This window comes from Zonotrichia leucophrys, chromosome 4A, assembly GCF_028769735.1.
Source record: "Zonotrichia leucophrys gambelii isolate GWCS_2022_RI chromosome 4A, RI_Zleu_2.0, whole genome shotgun sequence".
NCBI lineage: Eukaryota > Metazoa > Chordata > Aves > Passeriformes > Passerellidae > Zonotrichia > Zonotrichia leucophrys.
The window spans coordinates 16,450,742-16,478,206 of record NC_088174.1 but is presented as its reverse complement, the minus strand read 5'-3'; the positions used below and the strand labels follow the sequence as shown (position 1 = coordinate 16,478,206).

General features: G+C 38.3%; 1 long non-coding RNA gene across 1 annotated transcript in view; it reads left to right on the top strand.

Annotated features, from left to right (window-relative positions):
- Positions 1 to 2,787: 2,787 nt before the first annotated feature.
- The window catches only part of LOC135447804 (uncharacterized), a 123,525-nt gene continuing 98,847 nt past the window's right edge, over positions 2,788 to 27,465 (top strand). The window contains exons 1-2 of the long non-coding RNA XR_010440325.1: positions 2,788 to 3,023; positions 24,796 to 24,902. This is a non-coding gene — a long non-coding RNA (uncharacterized LOC135447804). The remainder of the gene's footprint in view (positions 3,024 to 24,795; positions 24,903 to 27,465) is intronic.

Sequence of the window (27,465 nt, the reverse complement as noted above, 5' to 3'; positions counted from 1 at the left end):
CTGTTTAGATGAAAATTCTGTCTTTTTTTAGTTCAGACAGTTACTCAGATCTTTTTTTAGATTTTTTTTTTTTTAAATTGCAAGGGCAAACCACAGATATAGTTGGTTGGGATGTTTAGGGAGAGTTTAAAGATATAGAAAATGGCTTGGACAAAACCAATTTATTGCAGCTGTGGAAATATAAGATCCACTTTACCACAAATGCAATCTGTGGGAGGATATTGGCCAGCAGCAGATTGGCATGAAATTCCCAGCTGAAGCAGATAGGGAAAAGTAATTTTATGTATCTCCCTTATATTTATGTGTAATGTTTTGACCATTTCAGACTTAGCTCTACAAATGAGTTATTATAAAATAAAAAAGGAGCTGCACTGGTATGTGCTCCCACAGAAGAAAGCAATCTGTGCCATGGAGATGGGGAAATGCAGCAGCTTCTTTTCTTGTGGAAAATATCTGCTAAAATCCAGTGGTTTCACTGCATTTCAGGGTAGGGACCTGCAGGAATACCCTGAGTAAATTCCCTGATTTCCTGTTCCACTCCCAGGCACTGGGATTATTCCCATTTTAGCTCCAGCAGCACCTAAGGAGAGCTGAAGGGGAGCCAAGGTCCATTATGACCCCAAGAAAGAGCAGCTGGATCGTTCTTGAGTAACTCCTGAATTATTCAAGCAGATGGATAAAATTTAGAGGGGAAAGCAGTGACAAGATGAATTTTCAATAGAGCTGGGCAGGAATCAGGGAGGAGATTGCAGTTTAATAAAGTCTGGAGCAGTGTCAGTGAAATAACCACGCTGGAACCTGGAGGGATGGGCTGGGAATTGAGGAATTGAGGAACTGAGGAATGGGAATTTCAGGGCACTGAGCTGTGCCCTGTTCAGCCTGGCCATGAGCAGGGTTGGGCATTGGATGAGGAATGAGAATTGAGGAATGGATTTCAGGACCCTGGTTGCTGTCAGCTGGCCATGAGCAGGCTGGCATTGAGGAATTTTGAGGAATTGAGGAATTGGAATTTCAGGATCCCTGTTCAGCCTGGCCATGAGCAGGGCTGGGAATTGAGGAATTGAGGAATTGAGGAATTGGAATTTCAGGATCCCTGAGCTGTGCCCTGTTCAGCCTGGCCATGAGCAGGGCTGGGCATTGAGGAACTGAGGAATTGAGGAATTGAGGAATTGGAATTTCAGGATCCCTGTTCAGCCTGGCCATGAGCAGGGCTGGGAATTGAGGAATTGGAATTTCAGGATCCCTGTGCCTGGCTCAGCCTGGCCATGAGCAGGGCTGGGAATTGAGGAATTGAGGAATTGAGGAATTGGAATTTCAGGATCCCTGTGCCTGGCTCAGCCTGGCCATGAGCAGGGCTGGGCATTGAGGCATTGAGGAATTGAGGAATTGAGGAATTGAGGAATTGAGGAATTGGAATTTCAGGATCCCTGTGCCCGGCTCAGCCTGGCCATGAGCAGGGCTGGGAGGTGCAGGGCTCACAGGGAGAGGCTCCATCCCTCAGGAACCATCCTGGCACTGCCAATCCTCTTTGGGCTCCGTGGCCTTTTCTCTTATTCAGAATGTTTTATTCACACTGTTGTTTTTCCCCCCAGAACATATTCCATTCCTTTGCCCTGGCATCCAAAAGTATTACATATGAGACAAAATTAAACATCTCTTTTTTTTGGTGATTTTTAGTAAGGTTTTTTTAATATTAATTTCACTTTATGTTGTTTTTTTATTAATTTATCTGTTCGGATAAAAGATTTGGAAATTGCAATTCTTGATAGAATTAAATTAAAGAAGGAAACATACAGAGAAAAAGTTTTTCCTCCCTTTGGGATGTGATACCATGTTCTGTGTCTGGGCTGTTTGTTCCTTGTCAGAAGGGATCCACATTATTTCTCTCATAACAAATTTTTACCACAAGATCTGATGCTTGACAGTGCAAACCCTAAAAGTGAATATTTCAGTTCAGAGGGGAAAGCTCACTGCAGCTTCTGAGATCTACTTACAGCAATGCAGAGATGGCTAGCAAAATTTTATTTATTGTATTTTATTTTATTTTATTTTTAGGATATTGATCTGCTTCATTTAGATATATTGTGAAAGAAATGAAAAGCTTTCTACCGCCTAAATTCATTTGTAGAGCCAAACAATTCTAGATTTTTTAAAAAAAGCAAGGAAAAAAGAAAAGAGAAAGAAGACTATCTAAAGTGCTTTAGACTATCTAAAGTGCTCACTTTTCTTTTTTCTAATAACATTTCTCCACATCTGCTCCAATAATTAAGTTAGTGAAGGGGGCTAGATGGCTTAGGGAAGTTCTAGAAGAAATCTCTTTTAATATTGACTTTATTGAAAGTAGCTCCATGCAGTTTTCTTTTCATTTCACTGGGCCACCTATTTGCCAGTGTAATATTATTTTAATGCTTCTTAATATGAAATAATGATGTTAATTTCAATAATTATTAGGCTGCAGTTTCTGGGAGCTCCAGGCTCTCACAATCTCCATGACTGCACTGATTTCACAGCAGTGCCAGAATATTCCCCTCACCTGAGGGTCCCCAGCCCAACCACAAACACCTGCTCAAATCCTATAAAAACCCAATGGAGTGCCCCAAACACCTGCTCCAATCCTATAAAAACCCAATGGAGTGCCCCAAACCCAAACACCTGCTCCAATCCCATAAAAACCCAATGGAGTGCTCCAAACCCAAACACCTGCTCCAATCCTATAAAAACCCAATGGAGTGCCCCAAACCCAAACACCTGCTCCAATCCCATAAAAACCCAATGGAGTGCCCCAAACCCAAACACCTGCTCCAATCCCATAAAAACCCAATGGAGTGCCCCAAACCCAAACACCTGCTCCAATCCCATAAAAACCCAATGGAGTGCCCCAAACCCAAACACCTGCTCCAATCCCATAAAAACCTCAATAGAGTGTCCCCAGCCCAACCACAAACACCCCTTCAAATCCCATAAAACCCCAAATGGAGGGGAAGTGGGCTGGGAAATACTCTCTGCAGTTCCTGGACAGGCAGGTGAGTTTCCAGTGGTCCTTTTTCAGATATTTTTTTATTCTATATTCAAATAACAAGTTCTTATTCCTGTTTAAAATTAATGGAAGTATTCCCTGCTGTAGCAATCCTATTTTATAAGAGAATGGGCATTTCCTCTGCTTTTAGGACTCTGATTTCATCTCACCTTATTTTTTACTAAGGATTTCTTAAATCTGAGTGTTCTGTGCTAGGGCTGACTGACCAGGACCTGGCTGTGTTTATCTGATAATGGCTCAGCTCAGAATAGGCTAAGTTCTAGAGGAAAATGGAAAGTTAATTGTTGAATTTGTTTTTTGCCTTTTAAACCTGAAAAATTTCCAGCTGAGTGAACTTGTAAGTTAAGATGTGTGTTTTGTTTTGTGTGTTTTTCTGGATGAGCAACTTTTAGGGGAAGTTCACTAATTGGGAGCATGAGGAATAAAGAAGTAGGTGAAGAAAGATAAATTGGGGGGAAATGGAATTGGGATTCAAAATGGATTGCAATTCTTGATAGTTATTACTTTAGGAAAGCTGCTGAAAAATCTTAGCATGAGAGTTTTACACCTAGGATTCACACAGTAAATTTCAATTTTAGTTTTGTTAGTAGAGTGAGTAAATGTGTTGCTTATATGTTCTTAAAAACATATTGCATGAGTAGTCTGTGGCACTGATTTTGCTGTTTGTTTTACTATAGATTATGAAATTTTTGGTTTGTTAAACACGTGTATTTATATATATCAGTCCCTCTAGAGAATCCTGCTGCTCCTGTGAGACCCACCAGCCCTTTTCTCCTGTGGGTACAGCCCCAAACCCTCGTAAATGGGTGTGAAGGGCAGGCTCTGCCAGGCTGGAGATGCTGATGTTCACGGCTTATAAAATATTCTTTCATCTGAGTTTACTTTCCTACTTCCTTTAGCTTGAAGTTCAGATTACACAGGAAATGTCCCAACAGGCTCATGAGGATTCCTCTTACTAAATCAAATGTTTTGAAAGCATTTATTTTTTAAATGAGGTTTAACATACAATGTGACTGCGTTCACTTGTACTGATTAACAAACACTGCTTAGTGTTTATGAAAGAAGATTAACAAGTTATTTGATTAATAAGCAATTCCTTAAAAATGCTCTAATTGCTTTAAAAATGTAGTTTATATTAAATGTAAAGTGCAATTCATCATACATTCTGCATGGAGAAGGGACAACACATCAAGCCCACTTCTGCAACTGTCCCATAAAGCAAAATATTTGATTTTTTAGGATTTCTCATTGCTGCAATGGGACAAAGTAGTTCAAACCAAACTCATCAGAAAACTACAGAAAACAGATGTTTGTACAAGGTATTTTCCTCCTACTTAGCATAAGTTCAAGTACTATTTATTAGCCAATTTCATGTGCCGTGGCTATTTGAGAATCAGGAAACAAGTAGTAAATGCTGATTTAGCTGGAAAGAAGACAAAATTTCTGAGAGAAACTGAGAGGCTCTGGAGTGATAGGAGTTGATTTCAGTAGAGGAGGAATAAAAGGATCTGATCCGATTGATCCTATGAGGCAAAAATTCAATGCTTTTAATCAAATTGCAGGGACAATGGGAGGCAGAAACATTGAGGGTATTTATGGACTTGTGTGGTTGGAAGGGTAAAAAAACCAATGTACAATGAAGAGCTGTGATTGACACAGGACATGGGGAAATTGAATTAATTCTGGGGAGAACAGAGGGTGTTGTAGGGAAAGAGAGATGGAGAAAGGCAAAGCTTTATATCTGCCAGGACTGCTTGTGCATGATTATAGTTCCACCCTTGTGTGGATTCCCTTAATGCCACAAAACCATCACAAAGCAAATTTTTGGTGAATGAAGAATAGGAGAGGATAAATCTTGTTTCTTGGGGATTTTTTTATCCTATCTCTGATTTGAAAGTCCACATTCTCATTGTGAATCTCAATGTATAATATCTAAGATTTTACAAGAGAGAAAGTATGGAATTCATAGTTTCAATTTGTCTGAGCAACATGTAAAAAACATGGTTTTAAAGAATCTAAGGATCCATTATCTAATCCTATATACCTCTATTGGTCTTGGTATTCTGCTATTTCATTTGTAGCTAAGAAAAGTTTGCAAAGATTCTCTGTTAAAAAAATAAAAGTCTATATAGTTCTAGTCACTCATTTTGCTTCTTGAGTAGTTCTATGAAAATTTGCCTCTTTAGATTTCCACAATGTACTTGTTCTTCTGTCAGTCACATTTCCAGCAGCAGCTTGGGAAATTTATTCTTTTATGTGTTGAATAGATCTTCAACACAGGTAGTACTGTTTTCTTTGAAAATGCAAACATCTTTCAAATGGCAGGATATAAATGTGGGGAAAACTCTGAATATGAGCTATAAATATTTCAGGCTGTAGCTACGGAGAACTTGAACTGAACCCAGTCTCAGGTATCTAAGTGTTTATTAAACCTGAGTTAGCTGCTTCTAGTGAATTGAAGTGAGTCTTTTGCATTTGAAAAAGCCTGAGAGATTCTGTTTCTGCAAGAAACACAGACTTGTGCATGCAAACCTTCTGCAGCAGCGCTGGAGAAATGTGTTAGCCAGGCTGTATAATCAGAAATGTTTGTGAGGAGATAATGAACGAAGCCTTGCTGTACACAAAAGATAAAACATCATTATGCACATATTTCCACTGTGGCTGTTGATATTCCATTATTCTGTGCCCGTGAAACAGAAATTTCTGTGAATCTTGGTTGTTCTGTGAGTGGGACCTGTGTGTGACCTGCTGGGGGGTTGCTTTATTTCTACAGGCAGGTGATAACACTTTATAATAATGTGAATTTATAACATATTATAAGTGTGAACTGCCTGGTGGGGTGTGTGATAATCACCCTGGGGCACAGAGAGGAGCTGCAGGTGGGAGAGGTTAAAACTGGAATTAGTGAATGGCCCAGCCCTTCAGGGCAGAGCTCCAGGAGAATTGTCCCTCTCAGAAATGTCAAAGCTCGGTTAAACACGAGGGACAAGCCCTGCCCTTGGGACCCAGGGACTCTCCCTCCTGCTCTCTCTGTGAAAAGCAAACCAGCCCTGGTGGTTTCTCATTCAGCACACCAGGCTGGGTGTGCTCACCTTTTCCTGCCTCCTCTGGATTTCCAACCTAGGAGGGTTTTTTATTTACATTTGTTGAAAAATCCCTTTGCTGAGGGTTTTTCTCCTGGGAAGCTGAGAAGCTTCAGAGAAAAAGGAAAACAATAATTATTTGATTTGTTTCTCCTGTGTTTTGCTCTTTTAGAATGTGTTTAGAACTTGTTTACCAGGTGGTTGTTTCATTGGGCTTCTGTGAATTTTTGTCTTTAACTTATCAGGGTTAAACTCTGGAAAGAGTCACAAATTTGCATTATATCTTTTTAACCTTCTATGAATATCCTTTCTGTATTCTTTAGTGTAGTTTAGATTAATATTCTTTAATATAATGTCATAAAATAATAAATCAACCTTGTGAAAGCATAGAATCAAATTCATCATTCGAGAGCCAGCAAATGCAATAGGAGGGGGCTGCCAGGAGAGCTCCTGCCTTCCTCTCTCAGCTTTTGGGCCGTGGAAAAGCAGCAGCCCTGTCCTGTCCTGAGGTGAGGCACGTTCTTCAAAATGTGCTTTCAGTGGTGTTGACAGCAACCTTGGCATTGTCACCTTCCCCAGATGCCCCTCCCAGCCCTCAGAAGACAATTGAATTTCTCAGCAGCTTTCCCAGAGATGATTTACAGTAATGAAAGCTGAGTGGTGCCTGGCAGACAGCTCAACGTTCACTGCAGTCATACAAATGCCGTTTATTTAGCATTGGAAGTACCAAGCAACTTTGTTTTTACATCATTGTAATGTCATCCACCTTCAGGAAGATGCACCAGCTTTCACTTTAATGCCATAAATCTGTAAGGAGTGAAAAGCAAATTAGAAACTAAAAATAATAAGCCTGCTTCATTTACATACAAAAAAAAAACCCCAAAATCCAACATATTACAACAGCAAAAATTGGTAAAGTGGTGAAATTATCACTTTCCTGTGGTAAAGAATATGGAGTGTAGGATTTTGTTAAGCCTTTCCTGGACTAAATTCATCCAATCAACTAAACCTGACAGAAAGCTGAAGGTCAATATTCTGTGGTATTTTTGTTCCATGATTATTTCTTTTTTTCTGTCCTCAAAGAAAATTGCTTCCATTTGAGGAGTTGTCTGGACCAGTAGCAGCTCAGCATCCCCCAGTCCTTGTCTGTTAGACGTGGATCCTGACACCTCTGAATCATCTAATTTTAGAGCACTTTTTTTAATAACCATCACTCTTTCCCAAAGAGTACTTGTATGGCATTAGAAATATCTTAATCCTCCTTCAATAACAGGATGGAAGATAAAAATTGCCAGAGCTATCATTATTGGAAGAAATAGCATTATATTGAAAGGATAAAATGGACTTATTCTGTCTAACCTGAAAAACCACTTACAGGATGTATTTTCTGACAGTCTGTGAGTGTTTGAGGAACTTTCTCCAAGGCAGTGCTTAAATCAAGACCAGTTCCCTTATTGTCTCAGTTGTTTTATTTTTACTTCCTGTTTTTTCAAATGATTGATGTTCATAAATGACTCTGAAAAACTAAAGGAAAAACCCCTGGAATTATCCAATTAATATTTTAGGAACATTGTGAGATTTATAATGAATGCATCTTATTTTTTAGAATCAAAGCGTGAGAAAAGGTTTTGTTTAAAACTCCTTGACAAATTCTATTTGTTTCAGATGTCTAACACTCTGTTGAATTATCTCACCTCATACAAATCACCTGAACTAGTCTGAGACTGTTGTCTCAGCTCCTTCTTAATATCTCAGGTAGAACTGTTGAAAATCTAGAGGAGAACTCATCCCAGAAGGTCCAAAGTGAAAAATCTAATGCAGGGAGAAAACCTGGCTTCTAGAGAGGTTTGTTTTTCTTCAGTAACTAGAGAAAAGATCTAAATATGCCTAAAAATATCTTTCTAATAGTTAGTTGATTAGGATTGGGTCAACTGAATGTCCCAAAGGAGTCAAAAACCCAAACTGCACATCAAAGTGATAAAAAACTGTGCCCATCCAGATATTGGTTGCCTTTTACTGGAGTCAGGCAAATTTGATTAATTTTAATTAATTCAATAACAGACTGAGTCCTCCAGCTCATCAATAATTTCAGAACCTGTAGCAGAGCAGGGTTCCTGTTTTCAGTGCTCCCTGTTCCCATCCTATGTATTTAAACCCAAAGAGCATCAACATTTTTCCTTCTGGTGTGGGATTCTAATTCCTTTTAACTCTGCTGCTGGGCTGGCTGGGTTCTCACTTTATCTGAACTCTAAGCATAAAAATCTTTGCAGTACTTGTGGGTTGTATTTTAAATGAGCACATTTTACATCTTCAAGGGTGTGAAGCTGCACTCGTGGAGGAGGAACTTCATGTATTATTCACCTTTTTTTGCATTCTATCAGTTTTAAATCAGATGCTAAATTTTGCATTAGTATTGATCATAGCTTTATCATCCATTATAAATACTCTTTCTGTTAGTTCACACTCCTTGGACAGAGTTATGGAGAGGGGTGAGAAATGGACATTATATTAGGTTGACCGATTTTGTGTTGTTTGGAAGGGGTAGAGGATGTGCTCAGTTCCCTCAGTCTCTTTAGCTGCTGGAAAATGGAAAATCCTCATTCTCCAGGCCTGATCCCAAGATGAAAAGATGACATCCCATTCCAGAAAGAAGTTAATTTTCATTTATAACAGGAAAAAAAAGCACTCCATTTAAAGTTAGAAGTGTTTAATTATTAATGCTTATTTGTTTAATTTTTTTTGCTTAAGAACTGTGTCCTTCTGTCTTTGGTGACCTGTGCATGTTCAATCACATTAAGATCATGAGTTTACCTGTGGTAGTTGAAATACTATGGCTGAAATATGGCTAACAAAATTGTCCAAGCAGCCACTGCTATTTTGGGGGAAATGCATGGTTCTGATTGTAAGTGAAAGACACTTATCAAATCTCCTCAGCGATTATAAATGAATGTAAATAGTTTTTCAGGATATATATAGCAAGCCCATTTTGCAGAAAACTGAAGCTCTATCACAGCACCGTAATTTTTGAAGTAGTGAAGAGGAAAAAGAAGCAGTGAAACAATAAAACTAAGTAAAAAAATATTAAAATATTCTTTGTGTTTTGATGAACTTTGGAGAAAATTATAATCCTGAGTCTCATCCAGTTTTAGCCGTGAAGACATTTTGTATCAGACATTACAGGGCTCAGAGTTAGATAACATTCTCTCTATTGAGTTTGAACATCAGATGAAACAAAACTGAGTGTTGTTTTTAAGATATTAAGCAACTCAAACAGCAACAGCTCTAAAGAAAAAGGTTATATTTTCAAGGATAAAATATAAGGAGAATGTCAAATCAATTCTGAAATAACAAAAATAAAAGAACCAAACAAAAACTACATTAGAATAAGCACACCTGCAACAATATTTTCCTCTGCAGGGATTTCAATTTCCTGTGTTCAGTTTGTGACCTTATAAAAATGATAACAAGACTCAGCTTCTGAAAAATATACATGCATCTTATCTGTTGTTTTCTGAAGGCAAACACCAGAGCTGAGATGTGTTAAAGAAGTCACAGAGTGTGGTTTTGTTCTGTTGGTAACTTGAGGCAACAGGAAAATGTTCTGTTCCTGCTGAATTGTTTATGAGAAGTGATTTTATTTTCTTTGGTCTCTGAAAAGCACAGAAATTCGGTTTGCCCAGTGATTTCTCAGTCACTAGGCTGGACTAGCTAACTTTAATAAACTAATGGCTTCATATAAAGCTTTCTGTCAGTTTATAAAGGCAAGAGTTAGCAGATTACAACAGTTAAGTGAATTCTCCATTTCACTCATCCCATAGGTTTCTAATTCCTTTCTGCAAACCAAATATCCCTGAAATATGTGCAGTATACCATGAATCTGTGCACCTGTGCTTGAATTCTTCCAATATTTCCAAATCCATTCTAAATCAGCCTAAGCCTACCTTAGTTTTGGTGGTTGGTTTTGGTTTTCTTCTTGAAGGGACAAATTGTTCTAAAATTCTCACTGTTTCTGTGACTATTTTACAACCAGTAAGAAACCCTTTTTAAAATCTATGGATCTGCTTCATTTTTGTGAAATCCCTGGCACACGTAGATAAAGATTTCAAACATTGTTCTGCTGCTTTTGTTGCTTGCGGTGGATTTTTCTGTACTACAGCTGTAATGTGTATTATTCAGGGATAGCAGAGTGCATTGTCGGTGCTGAAGTGGGTGGGATTTAGGAGTTTGCTGGCACAAAGAATCGTTCCAGCTGCTTCACCTTCCATTCTCTTCCTTAATTCAAGAAAAATTTACAAAATTTGCCCTTACATGTCTCACATCAGAGGGAAAGGATCCTTTGGCCATTTACATTTTGCATTTTATCAGCACCTTGCATTAAATTTTTCCCCTTAATCTTTGGTTGCATTCAGCCATATCCAGCAGATCCTGAGCTCTGAATAATTTGGAGATGTTACTCAGGACATCACTACCCAACAGAAATTGTCTGGTTTCAAATAACATTTTTTTGTATGTGTTTTCCCTGGAATTTTTGGCCAACACAGAAAAGAAATCAAGGCACAATTATACTCCTAATTACCTGTACCTGACTCCAAGTAAAGTAGGAAACTATTAAAAACCTTCCTGGGGATTAGATGGTATTAAACAGAAGATAATTAGTGCAAAGGTGGGAAGAGGTGATCCCATTTTCCCATTTGCCAAACTTGGTGCAGAATGGTGCTGAGTGTGAGAGGTGTGACTCTCAAATATAATAAAATGCTGTACTGAACTTCAGCAACAACTAATTAACAAGTCAGTTACAATTCTTATTACATTTTTATTAATGATGAAATACCAGCTGTCATATGGAGAGGTACCAAATAAAACTACACAGGAATATTCAGGCAGAGAAATACTGCTTTGATATGAGTGGCTTTTCTGACAAGACTGAGCAAGATAGAGCTTCTAAAATAATAGAAAAATAGGAGAAAAAAACAGCAAGAGAAGAAAGAAACTGTCAGGGTAAGCAGATACTTCTTTAGATTAAGTTTTGCTCTACTGAACCTGATCTGTCCACAGGCTTGTTCTGATTTTTGTTGTAGTTCTGGGGTTTAGTTTGGATTTGTTCTAACAGAAAATCTGGTATGCTATAACTTGGTTTTCAAGATGCTTTTTAAAATAATTTTTAAGTGATTGAGGACATACCTGTGGGTTTGTATTTTAGGTGAATCCAGTTCCCAAAGAGAGAAATCTGGGATAGTAATGAGAGTTGTGTACAAGAATTCAATCTGGTTTTAAAATTACTGCATTAGCCTTTGAGAACTCTAAACCAGCACATCAATAATAATTGCAAAAAACCAATTTTTTTCCTCTGATTTTTGTACATTTTAGGCAGGCTAACTGCAGTAATTAATATCTGGTCATGTTTTACATTGATTGACCAAAGCTATTTGAGGCCCTCCGTGGTGCTGATGGCAGCTCCGGGTTCTGATGCAGAACATTAAGCAGCTGATCAGCTGGAATGGGAGCCCGGGACCTTCTGTCAGGGAACGAAGGACAAAATTAATTGGGGACACTCTCATCCTTCCAGCTCACCCCGAGCTCAGCAGGACTAAAACATCGGTTGTTTTTGTCGGTGTGATGAATTCCTACCTTCCCTATCCCTGTGCAGGAGGAATACAACTCAGCTTATCCTGAGCATCCTGGAGTTCTGGATACTGCTGGAATTTTAAACACCAAATTTATATTTCCTTTTAGACGCAAATTCATACAAGAAATTTAAGTCAAATGAAACACTACAGTGCCAGGTGTTGCTTTCATCTATTTAACCTAATTTTGCCTGTATATTTGCATGTACAGCAATGTGCATATACAACATACATAGCTTTTTTATTAACTCATAGTGAGATTTAGGTGGTTTTCATTAAAAGAACAGTGTGGATTTGCTGACCTCCCTTGTGCTCAGTCATTGTCCTCAGTCACTCACTCTGTCAGAAACTCCCCAACACAGTGAAAGAGAAGCTGTCAATAGGTCAGCTTTAAATTTTATGCTATTTTGCAAATGTCTGTGTAGGCAAATTTTTGCTTTTGAAAAAGAAATTAAAAATCCATACAGCAATACAGTTGAAGTTGATAACCTCTGACTTAAAACAAAGGTGCTGGGTGAGGGTAGATCAAAGAAGCTCAAGCCAATAATCTGCACATGGACTTCAATCTAGAAGCACAATTTATTTTCCCAAAATATCCTGATAACCCAGTTTGAGTTTTTAAAGACATAAATAATATAGAGTTTTGTATAATATATTTCTGTAACAAATTACTGTATTTTTCTATTATCTACTTTAAAATTCTGATTCCCATTTCTGTTCTTCTAAATATCACTTATTCAACAAAAGAAGCTCACATAATGATCTTGGTTTCATCTTTGAAGCTGACATATCTTCTTACCATCTAATGAAACATAACACTTTCTTTATCACCTATTCTCTTTCTCCCAGTGTAGCTCTCTGTGGTTTTATCAGAAATCAGCCAGCAGTAGGGTTGCAATGCACTCAGGGGAGCTTCCAGTGATCATAACAAAAAGCAGGAGATCAATGGGCAGCCCTGGAGATTCCCCTCCAAGGAGCAATGGGTGTGCAAAGCCAGCCTGGAAAAGCTGAGCCCCCTCAAACTCGGGGTTTGAATGAAACAAAAGCAATCCCTGAGCTCAGCCCTGGTGGGCAGAGGGTCTGTGCTGGGCAGGCGCTGCCTCACCACGAGCTCCTCTGCTGGGAATCACAAACTGACCCGGCTGGTGCTTCCCAAGAGCTGTTCAAGGCAATGTCTTGGAATAACAGCAGAAAGAGTCCCCAGAAAATAGAGTTCAGAGAGAGGTTGTGATCAGAAATGGTTCTGATTAGGAATGAATGAAGCATCTGGGTTTAGGTTTTCCCCAGGACTTCAACAGTGACACCACATTTGACGTCTAAGTCAACTCTTTAGTACTCTTTTAAAAGAGCATTGTGACAGGCTTTCAGGAAACTTTGCTAATTATAGATCACTAATTGTCTTTGGATGAGGCAAAAAGCAAGATTTGAACACTGAACTCAAAGCAGGGATGGATGTGTCCTAGCAGTTGATACAATATAGTTGCTTATGATACAAATTCATGCAAAAGAATAATTTAGTGGGTAGTAAAAGCAGAAGAAAATGCTGAACTTTGAGAGTCTCATTGTCTATTAGATATAACTCTTTTTATCTCAAAATAAGAGAGTAAGCTTTTCATTTTTGTTATCTAAGTGTCATCAAATTTTTATAATTTCATTAAATTGTAGTCTCAGTCTCACCACCATTATATGAACTCACTTTGACAGAGATGCACAAATAATGTTACAGCCAGCTTAAATCCAATGAGTCTGTTGCTGTGTTTTAGGAGCTTCAAGGGAGGATGGATAGGGGAGAAAAAGGAGGATTTGTGCACAGAAAAACATTCTGGTTTGGGGCGAAGGTGCCTCATTTCCCCCAGTGCTGGGGTTGCTGTGTCTGTGCCTCAGTGGCCATAATTTGTGTGGTGATGAACAACTGGGAGAGAGCAGATGGTGCCCCTGTTCATTTGGGTTTTCTTCCAACCAAGATTTTGTACTCTTGTAACAGATTCTGTTGTTCATTTTTCCATCTTGAATCTCATTCAACAGCTCTAAAACTTGCATTACGTTTAATTCAGGGAAACATCATCAGTATGAAAGAAAAAAAACCAAACCAAAAACACTTCTGCAATCTGTTGCAATTTTCTTACAGATTTACATTAGTATCTTAATATTTTATTCATCTACAGACTTCTCACTTATATCTCTAGGTGAATAGCATGCAACTTGCAGCATCATTCATTTCTTTACTTAGTTTTGCCTGCTGTTCCAGAACTTTATGTTCAACTGGATTGTAAATGTAGCTGAAATAGAAATGCTGAAAACATTTTAGTTCAAAAGAACAGCTCTGCAGTCTGATTATTTAAAAATCTCCCCGGTCTCCTAAGTTTCAAGAACATATGGCAATTCACCCATGATTATTTTTTGCTAAAAATGATTTTAATTTAATGAGTCAATGAAATTAAAGATCCCTCTTTCTGGCAGCTGGCTCTCTCAAAATTCAAGGTCAATGCACAGTGTTGACATAATTGCACAGCCAGTCTGTCCATGTTCTACAGGTGTCAGTCACATTGAAAATAAACACTAATTACTTATTTTAATGTGCAACAGAAGTCATATTCAAAAGCAAAATCAGTGGAAACAATGAGGAGTTTATTCAAAGTCACTTTTGGGATATCAAGTCCTCCTACCTTGAGGAAAGCACATTTTCCTTATCATTACTGTGTGCATCTACTGAAGTGTTGTGCTCTATCTTTTTGTTCATTAATTGCTTGACATCATTAAGACTTAAGTGATTCCTAATGATTCATAACTGAGCTTTCAGCTGGAAAGCATCAACAACAAGATTCAGAACTCAAATCCCAAACCCTCCAAATAGCATTTAATTTGATAAATCCAGGGGTTATAGTGTGAAAGGAAAACTCTAATAGCTCTAATACAATCAAAAGAAGGGAAAGAAGCTAATACAGAGAAATGAGAAAACCAAGAGATTCAAACTTTACTTAGTTTAGAGTCTAAAGGTCAGGAAATGGTGTGATTTCTGGAGCTGATGTGCTGCCTAGTGCCTGAGAGAGGGGAAAACAAATCCCTAAGCAACCCAAAGCCTGAGATTAAAGAAAAAAAAAATATTTATTTAAAAATCCAGCAGTCCTGAAGGATGGAACAGCATTGCCCTGGGGTAGCTCTGCCACACTCAGAAGGAATTTATGGCATAAAAATGTCCTTGAAGTGCAGGCCAGCTCTGTTGTGTGCCACATCCCTGCAATCACATCCACAGCACTGAATTCTCCTGCAGCACAAATCCAGGGCAGGATCAGGATCAGGGTGTGAAATCACAGCCATGGCAAAGCCCTGGCACGGTCTGGGTTCCATCCCCTGCATCCAGGAGATATCCACAGTGGGAGAGAGAGGGGAATGGGAATCCCTGTGCCACTGCCCAGCAGGGTTTTGATGGATTAAATTCTCAACAGGAGGCACCTACACAGAAATCCTGAACAGCACCAACAGCTGGGGCCCCTCCTGGGCTGCTTTCAACAGCACAGAATCATCTCAGAGAAAAACCATAGGGCTGGGTTGGAGTACACCCATTGACCTTTTCATGCGTAGTTATATTATGTATATGATATATAATTATATTTATGTATAGTTATATATTATGCACAGAAATCCTGGCATAATATATAACTATACATATATATTATATGTATAATATAATATATTATATATATATAATATATATAATATATATATTATATATATATATAATATGAGTCTGGAATGAACTTGTGTAGAAATTAAACAAAAGAAAGTTATCTGGAACCAATAAAAAGAAAGAAGAATCTGAAATTGAAAAAAGGTTTTCCTATAATAGTTATTTTAAAGAGAAATGTTGTCTAGAAAGAAAAAGTAATTTTTTTTTTTCACTCAGATGGTGAGATAGTTTTGTTTGTAAATAAGTTCTCATTCTCAACTAGGAAAACATAAATTCTGAATTTAATTGTAACAGCTGTCATTTTCATCTGATATTCATCTTGTGAGCCATTCTGCTCTCTGCTATAGTTGTCTATGTTTAGCTAACATGTTTCTCTTTCGTGCATTCAAAATGCATTATGCCAGAAAGGATTGAAGAATATATTTTTCACATCTGTTACTGGGAAAAAAAAACTTTTTTTTTTTTATTTTGGGGGTTGGAGAAGCTCAGCTCTTTGAGTGCAGGGGGAGAGTTTATTCTTTATTCTCATATTTGAAGTCCAAGATATTGACTATGATGTTTTTCATCTTAGGACCTCAGAGTGGCTGGAGTGAGATTAGAATTTGGTTCCACAATATTCTGTGCTGAAAAATGAGTATATTAACTACTGGAACATTAATTAATTGGCCTTTGCTGCTCTTTCCATAGTTAAAATTCTGAGCCTTTGTAATAAAAAGATAATGCACAATAAGGACCTGGTACTGAATTTGGCTCCAGTTTCCAAACTACTTCAATGTTGTTTTTTAGGTTCTTTTTAAATTATATAATCTAATGTATATTTTATTAATATAGGCTTTATTTGAAAACTGGGCTTTTCAAAGGAATGATATGCTGTGTTGAGCTTCAGAGGTACTTAGAGGTCTCAGATAAATTGTGAATTATCTCTGTAGTAACACATTGAGCCTTTCCCTTGCAGACACTCTTTGATCCCAGCCACTTTTTTCTTTTTTTTTCTTTTTTTTTTTTTTTTTAACAGCACATAACCATCTGAACTTCCTGAGTCCTACAGTCTAATAAATACTAAATTCTCTGCTTAAAGTTTTGTTGGGAAAGAGATTCCATTATAAATCACAGCCCTTTCATATTTGCATGAGTTCTGTTCCCTTAGCTATTGTACAATGGTTTATATTTTGATGAGGAGGTCTGGGATAACATTTGTATTGGCAACATTTCCTGCTTTGCAATATCTGTCAAAGCTGGAGAGGTTTCACAATGAAAGACATTTCAGGTTCAGGCAGAAGGCGTTGTCTTCTCCCAGACCACTGCAATGACAGGTTATATTTGAAGTACAGCCATAACTGGAACTATTCCCAAAGCCTGGGACCTCTGTTGTTGCTGGTGGGGTTTTTGTGTGGTATTTCTTTGTTTCTTTAATTGGTGTTACTCACTTTTCTGGTGCAAGAAACTTTGATGTGCGTGGTGCTCCCAAAATATCCATTTTTGGGATATTCCTACAAAATGTCTTTCCCAAGGTTTGTTAGAGGATGGAAGTTGAGAGCACTGAGCTGGCAGAGCTCCAGAAGTGTTTGGGGAGTGCTCACAGGATGGAGACTCCTGGGCTGTCCTTGAGGGTCAGGGATGGACTTGGATCCCAGTGGGCTCTTCCAGCCTGGGAATTCTGTGAAAATATCCTGTGGTTCTGGCTGCTGTGGCAGGAATGGCCTCTCCTGGGTTTTGATGTGCTGTGAGGAGTGAGGGTTTGTTAATCCAGGCGGTGCAGGAGCCACGCTCTGCCCGTGGCGCTCAGTTCCTTGGTGCTTTGTACCTGGCGTCTCCAGGGCAGTTTGAGTTCAGGCTGCCACATCTGCAGAATGATTGATCAGAGGATCAGGATCAGTAGCAAAATGAATCAGCTTGGTGAAATATGCACAGATGGCACCACAGGTCTGAGGTTCACCTTAATCCACCTGGAGCACCCGCTGCCCTCAGCCATGCCATCACTGGGACTGACAGACCAGCTCATTCTTATCCAGGCAGGGTCAAGCAGGCTTTATTCCCTCATTAAAAAAAACCCTCCTAGTAAAACATGGGAGGGTAATTAAATACCTAGAGCAGATTCCATAAATCTCTTTTCTTTAGGAAGTGCAAAGTTTATTTACGAGGAGCGCAGCTCTCCGTTCCGTATGCGCACCCAGCAGGAGCCTGCACCACATCAGGGCTTGCAGTGTAATTCTGTACTGCAAAGTAATTTAAGCAGGGACACAGAATTTGGTAGTTTCACACTTACAAAGGCAGCTAACAGCCTTGCAAAAGAATCTCATTGGCAAAACAATTGATTTCTAACTTCTGGAGCAGAGAACCTTCACTGCCTAGATCATGTACAATAAAACTGACATCTGAGGGTAGAGCAAAAATATGCTCAGCTTTCCTAATCCCTTGGAGGCTTGTGAAATTACTGTCTGAAAACTATAATGAGAATGAGATAATTTGTGACATTTCCCTCTGCTGTTAGAAGGTATTGATTTTATGACATTTTCATTTCTTATTATGTATTACGAGCATAAGACATCCGAATGTTAATATCAGATGCACAGAATAAACAAGGATGGTGCCAGGTAGCACTTTATTTATTTCAATTATTTTTCAGTTTTATGCTGTAGCTATTTTCCCAAATCCCTGCAGGCTGTTAGCAGATAAACAATCATTCCTAAGCTCTGAGAATTCAGAATTAGAGGAGGCAGCCCATACATAAACTTATTTCTTCCATGAAGTCTACCAGCCAAGTAAGATAAGTTATCATCACCATGCTGAGTTTTGACCTCCCCTGTTTTATGTAAGATATTCCATTTTTCCAGCCACATTGTCTGTCTAATTTAGACTGTTAATGGCTTGGGGTTGTCGTCATCTTCCTCCTCACATAGGAGAGACCTGCTGGAAATACTAATGCACTCAGTGTCACTTGTGTTCAGCCCTGCTGCATCTTATTGTCAGGGCTTTGTGAAGGGTAAATCCCCTCTCCTAGTGGTAAAACCAGCAGGGTGAGGTTATGGAGAAGCCCTCTCATCAAGGCTCTCTTGGAATTCTTTGAGCTTTGTTTGAACTCTTAGGTGTAGAATAATGCAATGCTATAAGCATTGATCACAATGCTATGGGCAGCAAAGTCCTATAAGCAGCTTTGCTCACAACTGTCTGGGATCACTGAAAATATCAATTTTGGGTTTCTGGAGAGATTTCTCTATCCCCCCTCTGGTTTTAGGGCATTCATCCCCCTCTGTCCATCACATCATGATGATGAGTTACTGCCAAGGTGTGCAGGTCAAGGAGTTCTGCCAAAACCTTGAGAGTTTGAACTGACTCCTGCCAAAAAGGGAGACAGGGAGCAAATTAAATTCCCCACAGAATTTAACAAATTTCATCCCCAGACTCAGCCAGTGCAGTTCTGCTCTAACCAAGGCATGGCAGCAGGACACTCACCCTACCCAGGGCTGCAGCATCCTGACTTTGTGCCAGCAATCTCCTCCTGAGAGAAGCATTTCTGGTATTTCTGTTTGAGCCCAGCTTGGATGGAGCTCTGAGCACCCTGCTCTGGTGCAAACTGTCCCTGCCCTCAGCACCTTTGGGTGCTTTGCCCTTGGCAAAGAAGGAACCAGCCCAGGGTCCCCCTTGGCTCATCCATCTCAGCACCCTGGGCACATGAGCAGTGTGAGGAGAAATTTATTTTCTCCTTGGCCATCTGCATTTAAATTGATGCATTATATGAAAGAGCACAAGTCAACCCAGGAAACAAAAAAATTATCCTGTAGTTGATGTGGATAGAATGGATTTTAAGGGCTTATTTGTTGTTACAGTTTGGTTTGGTTGGGTTTTTTTAAGTTTGCTGAAGGGAATTCACATCCAATGGATATTATTGTGCAAAAACCCCAAAAACTGAGGAGTAAAGAAAAGAAATTGCTATTTTTTTATGCTTTGTGAAGTTGACTAAGTTACAGATATTGTATGTGAATTATATTTATATCAAATTTATAGAGAGCTTTCTCAGAGAACAGGGTAGTGAAGAGAAGGGAAAAACAATATCATAATAAGGTCAGAGCATGAGAGAATAACTGAATTGTCCAGAAAATAAATCCACACAGGGATCTCAAAACCTGGGATATCAAAACTATTCAAAATACCATTCACAAAGTGCCAGTCCCTTGTGGGGACTTTAAATGATCCAAGCTCACTTTGTCTGAAATACAGCTTTTATAAAGAAAATACTGGAAACAGGGAAAAACTTCCCTTGGATCCTTTAACAATAAGGTCTGAAAATACAATGCTATTGAAATTCTTTTTATGTGTACTTCAGAAACAAAATCATTTCAGGTTTCTTTAAAAAAAAAGATTGTGTAGATGTTATCTCACACAGTGTAATCATATTTATATCATAATTTTCTGGTCTGTAACAATATCTTTGTAAATATTCAGCTCTCTTTCAATATAAATACTTCTATTTCTGGGGGTCACAATTTGATCTGAGTGCAAATTACTTTAAGCAGCAGGGGGCCAAGCCATAGATGTGCATCCAGATTTGGACCCAGCTACTAAAGTGGAATATTTAAATGTTCAGAGAGAGTTTTCATGTTGTCATGGAGCTGGAGATCAAAAACCATCAAACACACACAAATTCCACATTGCACTTCCAGGAGACACCAAGAGAGAAAAAGAAGGAAAGAGAAAGAAAGAAAAAGAACAAATAATGTTTATGTGCATTTCTTAGCTGGAATTTCTCTCTAATACCACAGGGCTCAGTTAGAGCTTGTCTTGCACACTCTCAGCAAGGAATGTTTGATTTTTATAATTTTAGTCTGATGCTGTTGTTTTCTTCCTGAATGGGGAATGCAAATATCCACTCTGTGTGCTGGGCCCTCGTGTGTTCTAGGGTTTTCCTGCACATCCCTCTGGGTTCTCTGCAGATCTTTGCAGAAATCTCAGAGAATTGCTGAGAGTCACATTTGGAAAAGTTACCAGGGCTGGAGGAGAAGAGGGAAGAACAGATGAGTTAATTTTCATTCCAGTGGAAAAAACCTAATGGGAATTCCTGGTCCTTGGCCAGTGGGGAACCCACAGAGGAAACTTGCAGCTGCCTGGTGATGGGAAAAGCATTGATTAATTAATGCCTTTTTGCGTTAATTGATATTGCAGCAATCAGGCATCAATCATTTATATCTCCCTTCTATGATATATTTTTGTATCAGATCTATGATCTCTCTCTTCTGGTATCTATCAGAAGCACAGGAACTTCTGTCATTACTCTACTGGAAAATCCCTATATGCCCCCAAAATTCAGAGTAATTTCCCATCTTTAAAGATATTTACTGGTTCTTGGTAGGAATTACCAGGAGAATTTATCCAAAGAATCCCTCTTTAATTGTGGGCTGATTTACCAGCTCTCTTTTCACTTATTGTGAGACTCTACTGTGGAATTAAAAATTTTCCAATACAAAGATATAAAGAAAAACTCAAACAAATGGAAAGCAGTGCTTAATATAGATTATCAGAGATATTATCAAATTAACTGGTCCTGCTAAAGCATTATTGCTATTCCTCTCCTCAAGAAGGAATGGAAGTAAATCCTGCAAGAGGAGCAGCCTGGGGTCTCTGGTGATGGGTTTCTAATTCCACAGTGGAAATCAGAGGTGGCAAAGAAGAAGCAAAAGGTTTTTATGAAAACAACACCTACTTAGGAGCATTAATATGTCAAAGTAGAAAAAAGAGTGGTTTCCTCCAATGGTAAAAGGAAAAGAACTTTGTCTAAAAAAATGGGAGAGAAAAGCACCATGAGGTAGAAGAGAGTGGATTTGGAAGTTATTTGCCACTTTAGATGATTTGAGCAAACCAGCCTTTTAGCTTGATCTGTCATGAGTGTTTGAAGCTAAATGTTTTGTGCAGGAAATGAGGACAGGTTGATTAAGCACATTCTCATCCTCCCACCGTGCATCCTGCACGTCCCTGTGACACCCTGGGAGGGAGAGCTGCTGCAAAGCCCAGTAATAGATGGGAAATTGCTCCAGGGTTGGTGCTGCTGGTGCCTGATGGTGATCCAGGTTGGCAATCACAGGAATTGCTGCTGAGAGTCCTCTGCAGGTCCCCATTCCCCGAGCTGCTCGCTGAATTTGGGGATTTGTGTGCTCCACAAGGCATGGGTTACACAGGAGCTGTTTATAATGAACTGCTGCACAATGTGGTTATTTCTCTGACTCCTTCATGAGGATTATGGCTTGTGGGACAGGAGGAGTGACACTGGAGTGCTCTGTAAGTCACTGTGTGCCCCTGATGTGTGGCACAATTTCCTGTTGTAGAAACCAGCAGAGCAGCCCCGTGCTGACGAGCACTGCCAGTTGTGTGCTCACATCACAGGCAGGGCACAATTACTCACTTGGCACCTACTTTCACTTTATTTTGGTAATTTGGAAGCTGAAGAAGAGAAGGCTGTGGAGGAAGTGTGGCCTTACTGCTGCAGAGTTGAGCATTGAGGAGGTTGTGCTGCTTTCTTCACATCTCTCCCAAGCTGGTTTACACTGAACCTGTCAGTGGGGACGTTGAGAATCAGCCCCCGAGTCGCTGGATATCTTTCATTTCATTGAGAACACAAAAAGGAAGTAATTATATTAAATACTGCATTTATCAGAGCTCCAGAGCTGAGGATTGAGGAGGGTGTGCTGCTTTCTTCACACCTCTCCTGAGCTGGCACTGAGCTCACAGCTTTGCTGGAGGTTTCCATCACACATGTGCTCTAGTGTCTGCTGTAAATTGAAGCAGCTTAAATGTATTAGGAATTAAGTAGCTATTTCCTCGGGAAGGTCTATGTTCTTTCTGCAAAGTTTCATTTCAATAATTTAGAAAATATAGTGTTATGGGTTTTGTGCATATTTGTGGTAGTGTGCCATGTGAATGAAGAAAGGAGAGAGAGAATCCAAACCCTGAGAACATTATGGAAATTATTCTTTGCAGGTATAGTGGTCTTTGCCTTCCACACCAAACTCCATTTGTGTGACCTAATATTATTATAATAATAAAATTATTATCAATGCTTGTTAATTATTATTAAATGTTACATGGTTCAGCCTCTTGCTGAGATTGGTAACTGAGAGCTTTCATTGAACATATTTCACATAAAAATCCCAAATCCCAGCTCCTAATCAGCCATCCTTCTTATCATGTGACTTTTCCCATTGTGTCTATGTAGCAATTAATATCTTTATTTCCTATTTGTCTTCTCACTGAAATGAAAGTTGCCTGGCAACTTAGAGGCTCAACCTCCCTTCTGACAGATGCAGTGACTGAATAAAGGGACTTGGTCTCTTCCTGTCCTTATCAAACAACCCCGTGCAGCAAAATGAAATGTGCCTTGAACCCTGTCTAAACCAAAGACTTCAGCTTTAGAACTTCAATTTTTTTCGTCTTTTAAGCTTTGGTATCACAGGGAATGGAAATATGGCAGTGCTATGATCAGGGCAATCATCCTGGGCTCCAGAACCAGATTCTGCTGTGAAATATTCAGGTTGAATTCTAGGCCAGGCAGGAATAGAAGTGAACATTTTCATGAGATCTGAGTTGTACTTGGTTGTACTTGGACTGTGTAATATTTTTCTGCAAATATTCAAATTATCAGAATTGTGGCTTCATCTAGAGACAAAATTCCGTCACTTTCATACAGAATAAATTTGCAGAATAAAAAAAAAAAACCCAAAAAAACCAAACCAGACATTTCAATATATTTCCCTTTTCTTTAAAGAGCTGCTAGAAAAAGAGCAGAGCAAGCCAAGCTTTCTCCTGGAAGATAACAATGTGCAGTGCAAATCCTGTCAAATTTAGAGGTCAAGTGTTTAAAATGCTGTGCCCTGTGGGAAAATATGCTTGGTGGTGTTGGTAGGTGGAAGTAATTTGTTTGAGCTGGAATGTGGCCACAGTGGTATAAATCAAAGATAACCTGGTAGACCATAAACACCCTTTTGTAACTGTGCAGTGTATTTTTAATTTGACACTGGTGTGCTGTGAACAGGCAGCTTAATTGTGCTTTTGGGTGATCCCAAAGGTAAAGGGGGGGATTAAGTGGTTTTTTTTCTCTGTTTAGGGAAATAAACTTGTTTATCCACAACAAAGCTGCACTGGAAATGTGGAAATATAGGAAGCACAATGCTTTTAGGTTTTCAACTTGTCACTATTCTAAAGTGTAGCTGCACTATCTCAGAACAGTTTTTACAGTTTATTTATTCATTTAATACCCCAAATGAATTGGGGGATAGATGGGAGCAGCCTCTCTGCTTTGGATCTAGTGGAGAAAAAATTTGGGCAAGCAATTAATCACAGCTCCATTTTGTATTTTTTTGTTTATTCTGCCTGGTTTTTGCTGCAAGAGGAGCAGTCATTGTCCATACAGAGATTAGAGATTCCCTTTTACTGAAGGCTGATCTTGGTGTGAGCTCAGCTTGCAGCTGGATTTAACAAATTATAGTTAATAAGTCAACTTAAACAAGATTCACAGTCATAAAACCAGTCAGCTGAACATTTTTTTCTGATGTCCACAGTTGTTCTTGGTTCTTTACCTAAATGCTTAAACACTTCTTTTAAAAGAACTTCTGTACAAAAAAAAAATAAAAATTAACAGGTTGTCCTTTATGTTAATAGGTTTCAAATTAAACCTGTTGATGTGATTTGGGTGTGAAGTGGCTTTTGAATAAGATATGTTTCATTGATTTCATAAAATGTGTGTTTGGTTTGGGTTTTATGAGGCAAAATATTTTAGGCATCAATAGAAGAATGAAACTTGGCTGATGAAGAATGGCTTCTCATCATGTTCATGTGTTTCACAATAGCCATAAATGAAATTTAACTCACTGGAAAGGGCAATAAATAGTTAATTACTCAGAGATCTGAATGTTTCAGGAGGTCTAGGTTTCTGATACTGCCACTGATCTGAAAACAAGGAAAAAGGGGAAGGACTGCAATTCTTTGAAAAATTTGAAAAATCCTTTGACTAATTTATAGTGGTTTATTTGGCAAGATTCTTCACAATTGGCTAAGAAATTTGAAATTTCTGCTAGATTTCTGGAATGCAGAGTGATTCACAAAGAAAAACCTGAAGTTCCTTTAGTGTGTGATGCAGATAGAAGTTCTTGTTGAAAATTTTCAAAGCAATATGGAAAGTCTTGGGTTGTGCTTGGCCTCCTGAAATCCCAGGCTCAATAATCCCATCTTCCTTAAAATGCTGTGACATGGCTGAAATACCTGAAATATCAGATATTTTAACTGCTTGAAATTACAGCATCTTAGATCAAAGACTGTTGGATGGCTTTAACATCCTGATTTCTTTTTAATGTATTTTTTCCTCCCTTTAATCCTCAGGATTTGCCCTCAGAGGTGCTGCCAGCAGCTGGGTGGGAGCCAGCTCTCATTCAGGGCAGAATTTCTGTGTCCAAACCCGAGGGTGCTGTGTCCCCATCCTGGCCCAGGTAAGGCAGAGCTGTCTGTGCTCATTTATCTGTTCCTTTATTCTGGCTTGAATTGCTTTGGAAAGTGAACTGCTTTAAAGGTGATGCCACACGAGGTATAAATGAAATACTGTAGGAAATGGCACTTGGTTTTTTGGTTGTTTTTCTGAAAGCAATGTTTTCCTGGAATTTTATGTATGCTACTTTATTAAAAAAAAATTAAATATATAAAGTGTTTTAGAGATGTTGTGGAAAATGCAGATTTTAGTGTGGTGCTGTTGTCAGGGGAATGTTTGCCCAGCAGGTTCAGCCCAAGGTGGATGGAGAGTTTGGGTTTTGGTTGTGTGGGCAGAAATTCTGTCCTGGTGATGTAAAGACTTTGATTATTTCCAGCTGTTTGGGGTAGCAGAGTTGTCTTGAGGCAATTATGAGTTTAATGCAGTCTGATGTTATATTATGGTGTGTTCAGTTAGAAATGTAAAGCACAAAGGGCTATGTGAAAAGAAAATAATCAGTGAATAATAGACCTGGCTGAATTGAAAAGACCAATTATTTTTAATTTCTGTTGTATTTCAGTTAACATTCTTTAGAATGCATTGGGATAGAGTTCTTAAGTATGATAAATTTGGAAAAGAAATTTACTTGGGTGTGGTGTGAGGCTTTTGGTAATTTGACAGAATTCTTTCTTTTGGACCTTGAAAATTGTTTCCAATTATTCTTTGAGAAACTAGCAATTATGGCTATACAGGAAAAAATGTCACTGTGGAGGTGAGAGAACAGAAATATTTACATATAGATAGAGATCTTTAGATTTGATTAAGAAATGAGCAGTGGGGGGGGAATCACTTTATTGAATCATTTTTTGTCTTTAATTCAATAATGAAACTTATTCTAACTTCAAATACATCCATATTTTGAGCTATCTATTACTTGATGACATAATTTTCCTCCAAGTACTGGTGTTTTCTGAATCTTGATTGTGACTGGAACCAACTTGTTAGGGGAAATAATATTGTTCAACAATGATATAACAATAATATATTAATAAATTAGATATTATTATAGTCAGTACTCCTAGTGTAGGTCAAATAAAGAAGAATATTTGATCATGTTATTTAGGTGAAAAAAGGAAAGAAAAAGAACTTAAATCAGAATTTGGTTGCTCCTTCTGTCAGTGACTTGCCAATACCTCTGGAACAGTGTACTGTTAAATATATGTGATATATATATATATGTTATTATATATAAAGTTATAAGTGGTTTTATTCTAACTTCTATAAGTGGAGTCATCCTTTAAGTAGAAGAACAATAGAGACACAGAGAGAAAAGTAACTAGGAGAAAATAATTTCCTACATAAAAGAAAATATCCTCTACTTTTGTTGTACCGAAATCAAATGCTTTCAAGAAATGAGCACAAAATGAAATATTGTAGTAACAAGATGTTGATCTTCACTGATAATTAGTTTTTAATTTGAAATGATATCTCAAATTTTATCATAATGGTTTGCCAAGTGCAAGCTTATGAAGATGGTGGAAAGTATCAGAGTGAGAAAGGTATCTAAACATCCTCATTTCTTCAATAAAAACTCATTTTAGTTGAGTTACTTGCAGTCTTTAACTTCAGAGAGAATGGTGAATGATGTTTTTCTTTGAAAAAGAGACCACTTTTAAGTCCTTAAAATTTTCTTCTGAAATCAGATCTATGTAGGAAGAGTCATATCAACACCAAATTTCATTATGCAACTAGAGCAGAAAATCACATGAAAGGATCATTATCATTAACTAAGAATGGCTTGGAAAAAAATTTCACTCAGATAATCACAGAATTGGGTCAATTGTGTCTTGTAGATTTGTTGATTTCCTTTACTCCTTCTGGTCCCAAAGAGAAAAAAGGGAAAAATGCAGTTTGCTGTTTAATACAATCCACATTGACTGTCAGTACAGAAAGTCTGTGCCATGTGCAAACAAATAACTCTTAATCAAAAACAAAACATAAACTATATTCATTTTGGAGAGGTCTAAATAATGGTCTCCTGGTTGCATGAAATGATGAGCTTTTGACTTCTGTTTGCAAGAAATTTAAGGTCTTTGCCTCTTTTTTGAAATGTGGAAAGCCAGATACTGTTACAGGAGTATTTACTATTGATTAAAACCCAGTGTGAGATCCCAGGTTTTTAGCAAGGTTGTGTCCCTTCAGATAAGATCATATTATCTATTTTTGTCTCTTTATATTTAAATATCTGCATATATAGCATGTACAGGTTTGTGTGTCCATAAATATACACTACATAAACAGCACATTCTTTGAATTTCTTTCTCTCTTGCTGATGTATTTATCACTTCTCACCTTCCCTATGATACTGCAGGAATCTGCAAATTCTTACTAATAGTGGAGCATAGAACAATCAATTGAGAACTCTGTTCCATGCTCTGCAGAATTAATGAATTCCTCCAGCAAGCACCATTTCCTGCACCCCTGCAGGACTTTGTGCCCTCTCATGTGCACCATGCAAGCCCATATTTTGTTTTCATGGAAATTCTCCTTGCTCTGGTTCAGTTTTGGGATAGAATAACTAAAAGCTC